Here is a 15,528-nt window from a genome sequence, read left to right as displayed (position 1 = left end):
CATTAGCACATAATTACATTCATTACACATAAAAATCAGTCATTATCAAATAAGGTAGATTACAATCATTTCTTTCTTTGTTTTTTTTTTGAAGCTAGGAAAAGACTAAGTGGAACATCAGTTTCTTCATCATTTCCCCCATCTGCGGATGTTATGCCCTCTTCTCATGCTCTTGATGTATGCCTAGTCCTCTACAAAGGATGAGGATGCTGAACCAAAGGGGGGTCCTCTGCAATAACAAAGAATTGGGTTGAATTCAAAACATTTTTTTATTATTGTTACAAGTATTTCATTAATTTAAAGAACACAACTATTACACTCTTTACCTGATGGGGCCACATCATCTTCCACATCATTTTGTCTAGCCTCAACCTCAACATGTTGAGCACCCTCTAGATCCTCTGGAGTTGAAATACGAAATGTTACATTAATCAATACACCAATTGCAATTAAATTTGTTTAAAGGAATAACAGTGGTCCTCTTTACCTGATTGGGGAGCATCATGTTCCTAATGTTGTCTACCTGGATCATGCTCCACTTGGTCACCACTGATTAATGCTCTAAAATATTAACAATAAAGGTTACATTAATTACTACACTAATTTTCAATTTAAGATGTTTAATTGTATTAATAATTACATAAAAAAATTTGAATAGCAAATGAATACCTCCACTACTAGGATGCACATCCGTACCTTCATGTACAGGTTCTGTTCCATGATCATCATGCTGCATTGCAATGTCATGTGTAGTGTTATCATTGCTTGCTTATTTAAAAAAAATATAGTCACTTTATGTTGAAACTTAACATCAAATAGATTATTGGTTAAGTATTCAATTTGAAATAATTTTCATTTATCTTAATTACCTTGTGACAAATGCATCACAATCTCGTGTTTGCCCACTCATTTCTCGTAGCTGTTCAGCCATGGCTATATAGCCTTTCTGGTAGACAATTCTCTTGTCATCTTCCGTGGGCGCTCTATTGAATTCAGAGCCCTGCATTTTTGCTTAGTATTGTGAATTTTGCTTGTATTGTTTGATCAAAAAAAAATTGTTTACAATTTATAAATATTTTGATGTGATACTTAATTTACTGATTCTTACAATTCGTGCGGCAAGTTTCATATAACCACCAGAGCCGAGTTTGTGTTGCCCATGCTTTTCTTGTCTTGCCTTGGTTGCCTTTGACATGTCACTCAATCTATGAAAAGTTTGAAATATGTTAGATTATATAAATATAATGAATAATTAGTACATATTCACATTCTAATAGTATCACATACCTTCTTCTGGCGTCTGGTGGTGTATTTCCTTTTTTCCTTTCAATTCTCTCCTTTGCATCCAAAATCAGGTCCTTCCACTCCCTCTCTGGAATCATGGGTGGACGCTCATACTTTACGTTCTTCTCTAAATGTGTCCTGTATTGGTCCCTCACATACTTCAGATATGTGCCAGCTTTTTCCAGGAGCTTAGTCTTGTCGAATGTGTCATTTCCAAACAACCCTACCATACGGTTTGTGAGTTCATCTTTTAACTTTTTTTCTTGGTCATTCCACCTTAAAAGCAAAAACAAACTTGTTAGATTTAGAAAGAAATTGAAGCTACCTTTGATATAGTTCAAGAAATGGATAAAAGTAAAACTATTCTAGCAATGATATGAAATCAAAATAGTGGATAAGGGTTAGTTCACGTATGATGTTCCACCTTTTACGTATGGTGGGCCCAAATATCTGCAATGAAATGTCATTAAGATTTTTATAAAAAATATCATTTCCTGCAAAAAAAACATGGGATCATTAGTCCAAAATGAGTGATCAGTAAGTAAATTACAATTAGACTATATATAATAATATTTTTAAAGTACCTGGAACCTTCTGTATCTTCAAGGGAATCAATTCTTCATCGCTCACCACCAATGTGGCCTGCAACATTCCCGTAATAGCAATATGGGAAGATCTAGGAAATGATGGTATGTTATCAGTAGTACTTGCCTCTGGCGCATCCTCATGTGCATCTCCTGCCACAGTAAATGAATCCACTATGAAATGCCTCCAAGAAAGAACACTTCAAGGGTAATAAACACATAACGAAAGAGAGAGAAAAGGAGGGATCTACCACCAGTAGGCGGGTCAACACGAGCTGGTGCAATAGATGATGTCTGCATGCTACGTGTTGCCGACATTGCAGTCAACAATACAGTTGGGCTCGACCTTGGACCCATGTCAGCACTTGAAGAGTAATACATTAAATATGTAAAACATTAAAAAAGCAAGTTCACAAGTCCAAAGGAGTGGTTTTAATATATAGAACATGGTCATCACCTGAACTACTTGCAATACCCTAATCATCGCCACCAGGATGATGAGGCCCTATAAATTTCTGTAAAAACAACACATACATATTTTAGTTAATGACATAAAAGAGATAAAAATATAAACCATTATTGAACTTTTGTTATGATTAAAGCTTTCATTACTGCTTACTTGCAAGTTTTCCATTGTCATCAACAATAGTTGCACCCTCTTTGTTATCTCATCAATCTGAGGACTTATGGTTGCCAAATCAAGAATCTCTTGCCTAATTTTTCTAATATTCTTATGTACAAATTGCATAGGGTTTGCGGTAAGTGCGATGTCATCAGCGCATAACACTGTCGAGTGCCCCACATCCCTATGGAGGTGCTGAGGTATTGTAGGTTCCTTTCCCTTATCCCAAACATTTGTCTGTGACAAGAATATAATTAACACTATCAAAATTACTTCAAAACACTCAAGAAAAGATCATAATGTAACAGTTTGATTCTATCTAATTTGTACAATTACAATGAGGTTTACTTGCTCCGTAGAAGTGTCGGGACCTACACCCCTATCTGTGCTATGTGGTGGATCCATGTAGCCCTGTGACAAAGAAAAAATATAAAAACATTAGTGAAATGAAACCAATAGACTTAGCAAAAAAACTTAATAATACAATGGTTTATTGGATTCATTAATTGGAAGTTGGCTTAAATGGTATATATATAGTACGTACCACCCCCATGATAGTAACTTTGTTTGTATCTATACGATTCAAATTGTAATCAATTAGAAGCTCTTCCCCTACACTTATTGATTTTATTGCACATACAAACACACAATTTCCCTCACGTGCCTCAAATATGCAATTGGGTTGCTTATTAGTTGACCCAGGTCATGTACTATTTATAAAACCTACAATATTCCTTGTTTCTTTTGGCCTTCCATCAATGTATACAGCCACTCATTTACTTTGATCATTATCTTTTTGTTGTATATAATTGGCTGACAGTGCATACCTACGCATACTTTTTTTATATCGAACAATCTACATCCAATCATTATAATTGTAACAAGGTCCAACAAACTCCATCAATTCAGCAACTTTGTTGTAATAGACGTTTATGTTGTCCATGGAAAATAGGCCCAAACCATGTAACGACGAAGGTGCTATGCGATATATCCTCTCATTAACACAAAAATCAGTGTTTATTGGAGGAAGTTCCTTGGGTACACATTGTTTCAGTAGATGTTTGTACCTCAAGGGCACCTCAATGTCACCTTTGGTCTCATCATCATAAGAACATGACCCCCCTTGAGCAAGAAAAAATTCCATGCGTTTATTGAATTTTCTTCTAATCTTTTGACCTCTAGTTGATCTCCCTATTTGAGATCTACTACATGTCTCACTTTCCTCTTCTATTCTTGCATTTCCCTCACTCGAGGAAGACACATCTGACAAATACCTGTGCACCATCAAATGAGAGAGTTAGTTGGTAATGAGAGAGATATTTTGCAAATGAGGGTAATATTGATGAATAAGTCGGCCATAAAGTTGATGTTGAGATTAAAATTTGAGTAAGTCCAACTGGGGCCTCAAGTGTTGATAACTGTATTAGATTTGCTGCTAACGTTGATGTTTGAAAAACTGAGGAAGTTTGTTTTTCTTGTAATTTTTTAAAAATATATTATTTCTATAAGGTGTATTGACTTATACTTGTCGATCCATGAGACTATGTAGAATCCTCATCAAAGGGGTTCAGGTTCCTGCACCAACAATTGAGCATCATAAACATTACATTTGTAATTTGATAAACAATAAATACTGCAGTATCATAAGCATCATAAGCATCACATATGTATCATCATATATGTAATTGAGCATCATAAGAATCACATATGTATCATCATAAACATGTAATCCATCACATACGTATCATAAATCACCATCCATCACATAGCTAATAAGTAGTCCACATTCCATAAATAAACACAAAGTTCAAAAAATGTCACATGTATCATCATAAGCATGTAATCCATCACATATGTATTTTAAATCACCATCTATCACATAGCTAGAGGTGCATCATGAATTAATTAAGTAATGGCATTAGAATTCAAAACATATGAATTATTTATGTAACCATATAAGTCAAATCAATTTCTATCAAGATATCAATATTAAATAGATAATATAATAATCGCATCTCATACATTTCATTCATGTCATTGATCTTCTTCTTCATCCAACTCATCATCATGACCATCATCATCATCATCATCATCATCATCATCATCATCATCATCATCATCATCATCATCATCATCATCATCATCATCATCATCATCATCGTCATCATTGTCGTCGTCGTCATCATCATTGTCATTGTGTTCGTCATCGTCATCGTCATCACCATCACCATCACCATCACCATCATCATCAGCAGTAGCACCGTCATCATCATCAACTTCTTCTTCATGTACATTTCTGTCAGGAACATCATCGAGTAACTGTCGATCATGATCATCTATATCATCTTCTACTTCTTCGGTATCTTCTTCTTCCATCACATTATACATTATCGGCCTTCCTCTTGGATCATGTCTAACAACAAATGACCAACCCAGTTTATGTGGAACCTCCGAGTAAAATACCTTCTCACATTGACTTGGAAGAACATATGGCTCATCCCCAACTCGTTCAAACGACCTTGTATTAACCATTGTAAATCCATTATAATGTTCAATAACAGTTCTATTGGGATCATTTATATTCAGTCATAGCCTATACCATTTGATGATGAACAGAACTAATTTGAAGGAATTAAAGTCACACTCAAGTATATCATCCAAAATGCCATAGTATCGATTTTGAGACACTTGAGGATGTATGTCATTTCTAGATGAAATATTGGTCACCTCAAAGACTGTAGTTATCCCAGAATCACAAGTTTTCTTCATGTCATCCAACTGTTTGATGCAAAATTTATGACCATTGCAGCACATAGCCTTGTGGTGTTTGACTTGCAATATGTCTAACATATTAAAATTATTGCATCATGAGTTGATAAACATACAGGTGACTAATAAAATTATACGTACCTATTGATCTCTTAAACCATATGCTAAATCAATTTCCCTTTGTGTAACATTGGAATCTCCATTACGATGAGCTTCTTTAACCAATGAAGTGACACCATCCCATGTTAATGTGCGACCAGAATGTTGACATCATTCAATCCACACCGTCATCCAATCAAGATTGTTTGCAATATACAAATGTAGCGCATCCCACTCCCGACCAATTGTACAAATAATTAATAGACCACTTACAATTGATTTATTTAGAAGATGAAGAATTAATTTACTACAATAACATATTATTATTACCTCTCACTTTCTTCAATCTACCTTTCCCCATCAAGTGCCCCCCTTCGAATTTATTAATGGGGTTGGGATCCCAAATGTGATCTATGTGGATTTTTGCTGCAAACTTAGGAAGATATTCAGTAATGTACACCATAGTTTGGTATACCATATATCCCTCCACCATAGAACCCTCAGGATGTGCTCTTTGTCAAACCAAAGCCTTCAAAAATTTCAAGTGCCTCTCAACCATCCACATTGACCTAGTGTGTACAGGTCCACACAATTCGATCTCCTCAACTTGGTGTATGAGGTAGTGTTCTTGTGCATTGAAAAAAGTTGAAGGTAGACACTTTTGCATTTCACACATTAGATGAGGGATTTTTCTCTTCCATTATTTTATATCTTCCCTGTGGATTTCTTTAGATGACAACCACCTAATTAAAGAGATTGAAGATGCAAAAATATATAAATGAGACTTTACAAAATAATATACAAATATATTGCATAACAAGTAAAACAAATGGCAAATATAATATCTATACAACAAATTGAACAAACATCACTACTTACCTCATGTATTTTCCAAGATCATATATGACTTGCTTGATATTATTGTCGAAGTAATCTGGGAGAGATAGAGGTAGAACATACTGCAACAATTATAAAATGATCTTTTCATTGTTTTCTAACATAATACAATGAAAAGTACATGTGCAGTATACAAATATATAGTAAATACACAAGAACGCGAATTACATTAATGAAGGTATGCCAATCATGCATTTTCATCCCTGGCCCAAATTCACTCTTCTTTGATATGAGATTGTTTATGTTCGCAACAAATCCTGTGGGAAATCGAATTTTTCGTATGACTTCTTTTATAGAATTGCTTTGTTGCTCCATTAATAACCAAGGAAGGGCACTTATATTAATCTGATCTCCATTGCTATTTGATTGAATGACATTTTTCATTGCATGATTGGATTCCACAATGCCACTACAAATTTTGACAATTTTTTCTTTGTCATGCCTTCCATCCAATATTTTCCATAATGTCTTTGTTATGTTCTTTCCAATATGCATTGTATCAAACAAATGCACAATTTGTAGTTTCTCGTAGTAAGGCAACCTACTGAATTGTCTAGGATAACTTTTTAGTCCCTTTGGAAGGTGGCCATCCATGCCTTGATGACCTTCAGTATCATCAATTACATCATCAGTAAACAAAACACGATAGAAAAATTCAAATTCCAAACATAAACCATTAGATGGAATGACATTACCTTGATGATTAATTCTATTATATTCCAACTTCCATAAATGAGTAGTCATTCTTCATGGCTTTGATGTAGTCTCTTCTTTCCCATTGAAAAGATGTTTTTCAATATTCCGATACTTATGATTTTTGTGAAGGAAGTGCCTATACTCATCAAACACCTACTTTCCTAAACTTTTTGAATGACGCGATTTCATCTTTGGACCACAAACTAGACATGCAAATTTTCCCTTTGTTTGAAGACTTACAAGATAATGTATAATTCTATTAAATCTATTAATTTTTATAATTATAATTATCATGTGCAACTTGAACACTATAACGTACCACAAAAATGTATTAGCCCTGGGGCATCATGTATTGTCCATACAAGCATTGCATGGAATTCAAATTGTCTTTGTCCTATTGGTCTAGAGATGTCATACATGGTCACACCATTCCATAACTCCAACAACTTGTTGATAAGAGGCTCAATATATACATTCATATCTTTAACTTGGTACTTGCCTAGTGGAATGAACAAAAACATTACATAATTATTATGACCATTTTATTGCAATATTTATAATTAAATGTAGATGAATATTAAATGATAAAATACCTAGAACAATCATTGCCAACATTATGTGCTCCCTCTTTATTGACATCCATGGAGGAATATTATTGTTGATAACAAAAATAGGCCACATCGAGTAAACAGATCTCAACTCTCCAAATGGATTGACACCGTCCGCTGCCAATGAAAGCCTAAGATTATGAGGTTCTTCTTTAAACTATGGCCACTTTTCCTCTATGTCCATAAATGCTGAACCATCCGCAGACATTTGAATAATGTCATCTCAACTTCTATTGCGTGCATGGTAATCCATAAATTGTGCCAAGCTAGTGCACCTAAATAATCGTTGCATACGTGGAATAATGGGAATATAATGAAGAACCTTGCGAGGCACCTTTTTTGTTATTTGATCTGTTCGATATCTACTGATATGACATTCAGGGCATTTCATTCCAAATTCATGTTGTTTATGATATATAATATGATCATTAGGACAAGCATCTATTATTTGATACTCCATTCCAATATCTTTCATAATGGTAGATAATTCTCGGTATGAGCGAGGTAGAATATTTGATGGTGGTAAGAAAAACTCACCTATCAATCTACAACAAAAAAAAAAGTTTGAGGTGTTAATATAAAGAATATTAATGGTACATGATTCACCATTTATTAATTGTAATGACATGTATGACACACCTTAACATACAAGAGATTGTTATGTTGGATAAACCATTCATAACCTTCAAGTTCACCAACAACAATACAACAGAGAGAAGAGTTGTTTGGGAGCCTTTGTAAAGGGGCTCATATGCCTTCTCATGAAGAGGTAAATCATGAACATCAAGGTCATCCTGATTATCATGATCAGCTGTGCCAGTACTAAATGTGTCATGGATCAATGTATTTGTACCATCATCTTCAATTGTGTTTTCTGGTGCATGATCGTCATCTTCCATGGGATCATTATCTTCAGCTTTGATATTCACACCTCCATGTTCCTCCACTTCCAAAACCATATTCTCAGGGTTTTGTTGATCCATACCATGTGCTCTAGGGTGCTCCACCTATATAAAATTGATATACATAAATAAACCGTGATCATGATCTCATTATCAAGTGATTTCTTATGTATATAAATTGTTAAAATGATATAATGAACAACTTACCAGTGGATGATAATCATGTCCCCCTTCAATGTGACCATGCTGCCTACAATGTTTCTTAGCTATTTTGATTAGAAGTCTTCTAGTCTTTAAGCCCTTACAAATTTTGCAGGGACAATAACATTTCCCATCACCTTTTCTTTTCAATTTAGACCATAATCTAGCAATTGTCTCCTTATTTTGTTCTTCGCTGATATTATCTGACATGGTCTTTCTTCACAGGCAAAAAAATTAGGCTATGGAAACTTCAGTGCAAAAGCTTCACAAAAATTGCAAATCGAACCAAAATCATTGAACTTAATAGAGAACGTATTTAATGTAGCTGATTGTGTGAATTTCTAAGCATTGTGTCTGCAAATTCTTACTAAAAGTTTGCTTGTTGTAGACTTTCTGAGAGACATTTTTGAGTATTCTAAGCAAAGCATTTATTTAAACATACACTTATTCATCCACATTGCAAGGATAACAATACAAGGCTCACATATTGGTCTAAGAGGATGCCATGGTCTCACAAAGTAACCAAGAACCATATGAAATGATGGCCGTCTTGAATCCACACACAACTAGGGAGGATCCATACGATTATGTATGACTTCCCCCTTGTTTTTTTAATGGGATTAGCTAGCTCCAAGACATAGCCGTCAATAATCACTAAGAATGTACAAGTGGATCGTAGCTACCCATACAACAAACACTTACCCCTATCCTCAAAATTTCTCAATGTTTGATTCCTTATATACACTCATCCAAGGTTATCTATGTCGATCTTGGTGAGGAATCACATCACAAAAAATAAGGCAACATTTAAAAATAGCAAGAGTTTCACTAAACTACCAAAGATCATAAATATTGAAAGAAAGAAAAAATAGTAACAATAATAAGTCAAATAAATGTGTTCAATTCCAATAGAAAATCAAACATAGCCACAATACCTACACAATAGAGAAAACTCACAATAGTGATTAAACTAATTCAAACAAGATAAAATAAAATTGTTGGCCAATGCAACAAAGATGAGAGATCATCAATAATTGAAGGAAACTTCCCAATCCTTAAAAGTGCACATTACATAACTATACGACTAGAAATTGTGGCTAAATAGAGTGAAGATTCATCATGACTCCAATAATAGTCCCTCATGTGTGCATTTGTGGCATGAACACAAAAACTCCCACACAGCATGGCCATGTACCTAATGGAGAAGACATGCCTAGGCTACATGCCCAAAAAACATGACTATAATAATAGTCCCTCATGCATGCATTTGTGGCCTGCACACTACAAATCCTAACATATCATGGCAATACACCTCATAGAGAAGACACACCTAGGGCCACATTGCACATAGCAACGTGCCTCACAAAGAAGACATGCATAGGACACATGCCACATAACCTATTTGCTAATCGAGGATACTTGTTGGAGTCAAACTAGCTAGAAGAACCACTAGAAGGTCACCTAGGAGCTCCACATGGATGAAAAAGAGAGGCCATGTGCAACCAAATAGGTCACAATGCTCTAGTGACCACGATCCATTTGACCAACTGATGAAGATACCTACAACCAAGAAGATTGATTTCTATGAGTCGAGAGACTCCTACTTGTCTAGTGTTCTTAATGAGCAGCCCTAGGAGTAGGAAGAAGATGAAGGAACTCTATCCATGGTACATGAGGCATTACATTGATGGTTGACAAATATCTGATGGTGAGCCACTTCTAGGGCAACTTTGTTGGTGTGTAGCTAGATCTATAATAACATTAGAAAAAATTATTAATTGAGAAAAAAGTGAAATATTTTATTAAAAAATGAAATGAAAAACTTATAGTTTTATTTATCTATCCATATGTTGCGTAGACTCCAACTACACATAGCATGTGCAACAAGGGTCTTGGATGCTCAGATGAATTAACACAACCCCACAGGTAAGCCTTAGACAAGACTACACTGGGCAAAGTGGACCAATTTAGGCTCTAGAAAAGTAAAGTAGATGGTGAGAAATTTATATTTCCAAATCGAGATAAATGACTATAAATGCCATCTTTTAAAGAAAATGATATTCAAGATGTGGCTTATAGTTACATAAATTTGTGTTTGGACCCCAACTTCCAATCTTTCCACCAAGGTTTAGAAGATTGAATACTCATTTTGTGAATCATATCAAGTAGAATATCCTCTATAACAATTTCAAAAGTCTCATGATCATAATTAGAAAGGGAAAACTTAGCCTTTGTCTCAATTGATGACATGAGACTCAAAATTTCTAGAGAATAAATCTTTTGGGCATTGGATATATTTTTTGTGAAATTACATGGCCCTCACCCATTGCAAGTGAGCCAAAGGATGACCTTGATATTGTAAAAGAGGAAACACCAAATGTTCTACTACCTAAAGGAAATGACATCTCAAAAATTGAAACCAGTCAAGACAAGTGAAGGTTTAACAACCTCCCAAGTTCTCCATATACTTTTAGCCACAAAATCTCCATTGATGTGATTAAAATCCTTCATGGTGAGAAATGTTTAAAAACTAATCCTTATAATATTGAGACAAAGAGATTTGGACATGAAGTGTTAGCTTTGTTTGCCAACTCATTGTTGTTGGCAATGTGGAAAAATATAGAAAATAATTTTTATTTGCAAGGTTCTACATTAATGTGGATGAGGAGAAGGTGCTTCCTTCTCCCATTACATTATCATGTAGGTTGGGAGTTTGGGTGTACTAGATCAAATATATGGCCTCTTTGGTTTTTGAAATTAATATTTCATGGTTGGCCATGCCTCTCATGGGTTTAGGGTTGGAAATCATCTTCATCCAAATAAGGAGGATGAGATTAGACACATTCTAAATATGTCATTCTTGGTTTCAATTTGTGAATGAGCTTAGTAAGTGGTTGTTGCCTAGAGGAGTATGCCTCAATAAGGCTAGTGAAACTCATTGGGGGAAATGATCTATGGACTCAAACAAGGAAAATACGTAACTAATGTAATGAGAAGAGCTTTAAGGGTCCCCCTCTCCCCTTGGATTCATATCTTAGAATTGAAGAAAATCATATTTTGATTGAAGCTAAGGATATGGATGCTTGCAAGGTATAGAGTTCCTTGGTGAAGTTCAAGTCACTTTAAGTTGTGAGTTTTGTAGATATTTTGGGAATTTTTCCTATATTTGTTTCTAGTGCCAGTAATAGAGTGATATTTAGTTTTTTTTGTTTTGTTTTGTTGTTGGCTCTATGTGAGCACTTCTATTACCTTTTGGCTTTTTGCTTGTCTCTTTCTATGCTATATACAAGGGTGAGGCCCTTTCAAAACTCCCTTTTCAAATTCATATAGCTGTATCCTAAAGCATTCAACTTAATAAAAAATATTTGCTGACAACACATACTTACATATACCATGCTCTTTTGCCACCCAAGTACTAGTGCTACACATTTTTAGTAGATTGATAAAAAGATATACAACCATTCAACAAAAAATGTTAAAATTTATCTTTCACAAGCTATACCTACAACCTCTAAATTATTTTTTTAGTGGAAATTAAAGACTTACAAAATTAAATAAAATATAAGACAAATGGAAAAAAGCATAATCATGCCAATCTATCTGAATTTAACACCTTCATTAATTGTCCTCTCGGTATATATTTTTGATATAGATACAAAGTACTTGTTCTTTGAATAATATTTCCAATATGAATATTTGTTTTCTTAACTCAAATGTTTTACTTTCTACTCCAAATTAATTAAAATGTCCTAGTCCTTATTGTAAGTTTGCAAAATGAATTTGTACTAGATTCTTGAGGTTATTGCATGGAGGCAATAGCATAATGAATTTGCATCTTGAGGCAACTTATAGTGAGGACCTATATAGATCATTGACCATTGAGGCAATGGAGTGAGCATGAGAACATCCTTGAATTTGTTGAGCTTAATCTTAGTCTTAATGCAACGAGCATGTGAAAATCATTGAATTTGTACAATTAAATTTTCATCTTGAGGTAGCTTGCAGTGAGCTCTTGTGCAGATCATTGATCATTGAGGTAGTGCAGTGAGCTATGAGCAGATCAGTGAACTTGTGGAGTTGATGGTTAGGCAATTCATTAGTTAAAACTAAAATGAACCTATAGAATTTGATGTAGGAGCATCAGGGAGAATTTGGAAGATTTGTAAATCCTTATTGTGTCATAAAGAGGGCTATTAGAGAGTACGACATTCTATCTCAGTTCATTATTTGGTCTTGTTGTTTGGATAGTAGGTAGTGGTGGTATTAGGGAGTGTTCTTTGAGTTTCTAGAGATTTGAGCTACCACAAAGATGTTTGGTGATGATAGGGTGAAAATTGTGTTATTTTACTTGATTAGGGAGTCAATGGGGAGTGTCGCATTCTGCTGCACTTGAGAGTTATGATTTTTAGTTTGGATGGAGAGTATGTCTACACACATGTCATATTTCAGAGTTTTGGAGTTGAACCTCATCGAGCAGAAAGTTTGATGTGATAGAGTTGTGCAAACTCACCGACTATTTGTTCCACATTGATGTAGCCAGAGGTTTGTAACGTGTTCTCATCGAAGATAGTATGTGGGTGACCATTGGGACTAGATGTGTTTACATTGGGTAACACATATTGTGTTCTTTCCTTTGGAGTAACATGTGGGGTTTTGGGCTTGGCCTATTACATGTTTGGTGAAGGTTTATACTTTTAGTCGACTCAATTTTTTTTTGAAGAATTGTGGATGATATATATGCGTGACTTGTGATTTTTCCAAGTACAGAGAAAAGAGAGTGAGGAACTAGAAGTAAGAAAGTAGAATTAGAAGTCAGGAAAGAGAAATGATGTGTGGGAGATGAGAGAAGCAACTGAGTTAGCAAGTGAAGGATTGAGATATATGCCTCCTTGTGGATATGCCATAGAGTTTACTTGATATTATTGTAACCTTGGGCTACAACTGAACTTGTATGAAGCTCTAGTGGCAAATATTATGATTTTTTGTTATCTAATATAAGAAGATGAATCTTGAGGATTTTTTTTTCCCTTTGAGGGTTTTCCCAAGATAATCCTTACGTCTTGAGGCTCTGTTGTGTGGATTATTTTTTTGCATCTTTTTGTTGTTTTATGTTAGAATTATGTTCCCAATCATTGAGGTTGCAAGGTTGGACAATTTGTTCAAGTATCCAAAAATAAAGTATCCTCGATTAAAGATTAGAGCAAAACAAATGAGTGATCAAAATCTGATCAAGTTCATTTGTTTGTACAAGTGAAGACAAGTGAAACTTGATCTTCCAAATCGCCTTATGCAAATGGAACTTTAATCATAGATTTGGGAGTGAAGGTTTTGTTCACATAAGGATGAGGTAATACAAATGGAGAACCTAAGACCAACTTGATGCAATGCGAATGAATGATGAGGGGCGGATTTGTTTATACAAATGAATAAGAAAAAGCATCAAGACCTTGTGATAACAATGAAAGGGAAATGATTGATTGAATTGAGGAATACCACAAAGTCAAAATCTAGATGCAATTGAAATTGCAAACACTGAGGGAACAAGCTTTGCTCTGCTTGTGGTTCAAAAGCTGACTATAAATCTGTGTATCTAACTGTGGTTTGGAAGCCGACTGTGAGTGTAGTTGTTCCTAGGTGCCCCCCGATTAACTAGGAGTAAGAAGAAGTTGCCTGGTTATATCTAGATATATAGATATAGAAATAGATAAGTAGATGAGGGAGGCTATGCATTTGTCATCAATGCCAATATTAGTGAAGGAAGAAAAAACAAGGCGGTCCGATTTTCTTAAACAAATTCATAATAGTGAACTCATCAAACAAAGAAGATCAAAATACAGATTTGTTTACACAAAAGAATGAGAAAACCAAATTGCTTGCACAAAAGAAACATTCAAAATCTACCCAAGTGAAAAATTGCAAAGGAACCTAATTAATATGGCCGATCATGTTAAGGATTGCAAAGCAAGTTTAAATGGCCAATCAAATCAAATCTTGAAAAGGTCCTTCTAAATGCCACAAAAAACCTTACCTTGCTTGTAGTGCAGAGATCGCTCTGGTGGGGGGGGGCAGCGGCTTCGGTTTGCTTTATCACAATGAAAATGCATTGTGGCTTTTTTTTTTAATATAATGCTCAAGGTTGTCGGAATTCTGATGAACATGGGCATTTTTTAAAAAAAAATCAAATTTTCACACAATGCTCCTTGTCTGTCGGAAACCTCCGTCAGAATTTGACCCCAAATGTATTAGTGATATGATGAATAATGATGAACAGTTAGTACCAAACTGGTACTAAGAGGGGGGGGGGTGAATCAGTACAGACACCTAGTTAAGGGATGGCTAAATACCCGGTTAAAGGTTAGAACCCTATTAAAGGTTACCTCGCAAGAGGATTTGAAGAACTCATTGAATTGAGTCACCCTGTTAAAGCTACCCGGTTAAGGGATTTTCCCACTACTGAAATGGTTAGAAGTCAATAGGTAATACACTGATCTAATAATAGCACACAATGCCAAGGAAGATTCTCTTTATCTCCTTTGCCTCTACAATCACACTCTGCAGGTATCCACGCACTTCTCTGGTCTAGAAAGAATCAAGTATCTCTTCACTTGGATACACACATAACATTTGCCAACAACTTCAAAATGAAAAACATCATCGACCTTATAGGAGATAAATAGGTTGGTAGCATAAACCCTAAACCCTAAACATTTAGGTTTAACAATTCAGTCGGTTCAATCCTGATTGTTAATCACACTACATTGAATACAACAGTCTTGAACAAATCTCAAGACATTCTCCAATGTTCATTCTTTATTGCTTCAAGAAGCTGATAACCCATCATGCCCTCTCCACCGTTTATAGAGACC

The sequence above is a fragment of the Cryptomeria japonica genome, chromosome 7 (assembly GCF_030272615.1).
Source record: "Cryptomeria japonica chromosome 7, Sugi_1.0, whole genome shotgun sequence".
Taxonomy (NCBI): Eukaryota; Viridiplantae; Streptophyta; class Pinopsida; order Cupressales; family Cupressaceae; genus Cryptomeria; species Cryptomeria japonica.
Note: the sequence above shows the minus strand (reverse complement) of the source record.